Raw genomic sequence first — 2665 nt, 5'->3', positions numbered from 1 at the left:
GGCAAGACCATCCCTGACCTCAAGCTGTACTACAGAGCAATAGTGATTAAAAAAAAACAACAATAACAATAACTACAGCAACAACAGCAATAACAAAACTTGCACGGTATTTGTACAGTGATAATCATGTAGATAAATGGAATAGAATTGAAGACCCAGAAATGAACCAACATACCTATGATCACTTGATCTTTGACAAAGGAGCTAAAACCATCTAGTGGGAAAAAAATAAGATAGCATCTTCAACAAGTGGTGTGTGTCAACATGTAGAAGATGCAAATTGATCCAGTCTTATCTTCCTGTACATATATACAGTTTGTTCAGGAAGTTGTCCAGCGCTGGGATGCCCTCCTTCAGGCCCTTGCACTTGCGTGTCTCTGCTACCACCTGGCTGGGACGGCTGCTTTGTCAAAAGTGTCCCCAGGCAGGATCTGCCAGTGGTCAATGCACTGGGGGAAGGCCTGGCCGCTGGTGTTGGATCGCAGATCAGTGGTGAAGCCAAAGGACTCATTGACAGTCAGGTATGCCTTGACCAGAAACATGGGGGTACCGGCCATCCGGGACTCCTCAAACACATGTCCATGCTTCCTGTTCAGGACACCGTAGATGCCACCCACCACTTGCTCAGGACACTGGGTCTCCACCAGATAAATAGGCTCCATGAGGAATGGCTGTGCGGTCAGCACACTGGCATAGAGGCAGTGGCGTGCTGTGGGGATGATCTGGCCACCTCCCCTGTGAATGGCATCAGCGTGCAGGGTCACATCATGAACATCAAACTGCACACCACGCATGTTCTCCTCACAAAGAGAACCCTCCTTAGTAGCCCACTGGAAGCCAGCCACCACACTGTTCTTGATCTCATTCAGGTACCTCATGCCCTTGGTGAAGTCGGTGAGAATGTTGGGGCCAGTGCCATCATGACCAAAGCAGCAGATCTCGCGGGCTTCAGCAATGTCCCACTCATACTTTTCGGCCAGGTAGCGGGCACATGCCTTGAGCTCCTGGCGGGCAGACAGCTCACCCTTATTGATGTCCTCTGCCGGGCCGTCAGGGAAGGGCCTGGCCTTCATGTACAGCCGGTTGTGCTTATTGGGTGACTTGGATAGACACAGCACATTGGATTCCTCACTGACTGTCTCCAGGTATGACACAACAGGTTCAGATTTCTTGATGGGGATGCAGGCATGGTCCTCCTCCAGGTCCTTAAGGCAGATCTCGAGGTGCAGCTCACCGGCGCCAGCAATGATGTGCTCTCCAGACTCCTCAATGATGCACTGCACCATAGGGTCAGACTTAGCCAGCCTCTTCAGCCCCTCCACCAGCTTGGGCAGGTCAGCTGGGTTCTTGGCCTCCACTGCCACCATGACAACAGGGCTGACGCTGAACTTCATCATGCACATATTGTGAGCATGCTCAAAGGTGGTGATGATCCAAATGGATCAAGGACCTCCAAAAAAAAAAAAAAAAAAAAAAAAAACAGATATATTGAATCTAATAGAAGAGAAAGTGGGGAGGATCTTGAACGTGTGGGCACAGGGGAAAAGTTCCTGAACAGAAAGAACACCAGTGGCTTTTGCTATAAGATCAAATAGTCGACAAATGGGACCTCATAAAATTGCAAAGTTTCTGTACAGCAAAGGACACTGTCAATAGGAGAAAACAACAACCAGCAGATTGGCAAAAGATCTTTACCAATCTCACATCTGATAGAGGGCTAATATCCAATATATACAGAGAACCAAATAACGCTATTAAAAATGGGGAACAGTGCTAAACAGAGTTCTCAAATAAGGAAACTTGAATGGCAGAGAATCACCTGAAGAATTGTTCAACATCCTTAGTCATCAGAGAAATGCAAATCAAAATAACCCTGAGATTCTACCTCACACCAATCAGAATGGCTAAGATCAAAAACTGAGGTGACAGCAGATGCTGGCATATATGTGGAGAAAGAGGAACTCTCCTCCATTTCTGGTGGTATTGCAAGCTGGTACAACTACTATGGAAATCATTTGACAGTTCCTCAGAAAATTGGACATAGTACAACCTGAGGACCTAGCTATACCACTCCTCGTCATATACCCAGAATATGCTCCATTATGTAATAAGGACACATGTTCCACTATGTTCATAACCACCATATTTATAATAGCCAGAAGCTGGAAACAACCCAGATGTCCCTCAACAAAGGAATGGATATAGAAAATGTTATACATTTACACAATGGGATACTTCTCAGCTATTAAAAAATGACTTGATGAAATTCACAGGCAAATGGATGGAACTTGAAAATATAATCCTGAGTGAGGTAACTCAGTCACAAAATTACACACAGGGTATGTATTCACTAAAAGTGGATATTAGCTTCAAAATTTGGAATATCCAAGATTCAATTCACAGACTATATGAAGCCTAAGAACGAGGATGGCCAAAATGTGGACTCTTCAGTGCTTCTTAGAAGGGTGAACAATTGCTCACAGGAAGAAATAGAAACAAAGTGTGGAGCAGAGTCTGAAGGAAAGTCCATCCTGAGACTGCCCCACCTGTGGATACATCCTATATAAAGCCACCAAACTCTGGTGCTATCTGTGAATACCAGGAAGTGCTTGCTGATGGAAACCTGATACAGCTGTCTCCTGATAGGCTTTGCCAGAGCCTGACA

The 2665-nt window shown here is 45.6% G+C and overlaps 1 pseudogene; it reads right to left on the bottom strand.

The window, feature by feature from the left end:
- Gm12009 (predicted gene 12009) lies at positions 311–1435 on the bottom strand (annotated as a pseudogene).

This window comes from Mus musculus, chromosome 11, assembly GCF_000001635.26.
Source record: "Mus musculus strain C57BL/6J chromosome 11, GRCm38.p6 C57BL/6J".
NCBI lineage: Eukaryota > Metazoa > Chordata > Mammalia > Rodentia > Muridae > Mus > Mus musculus.
This window is presented reverse-complemented; position numbering and strand designations above follow the sequence as displayed.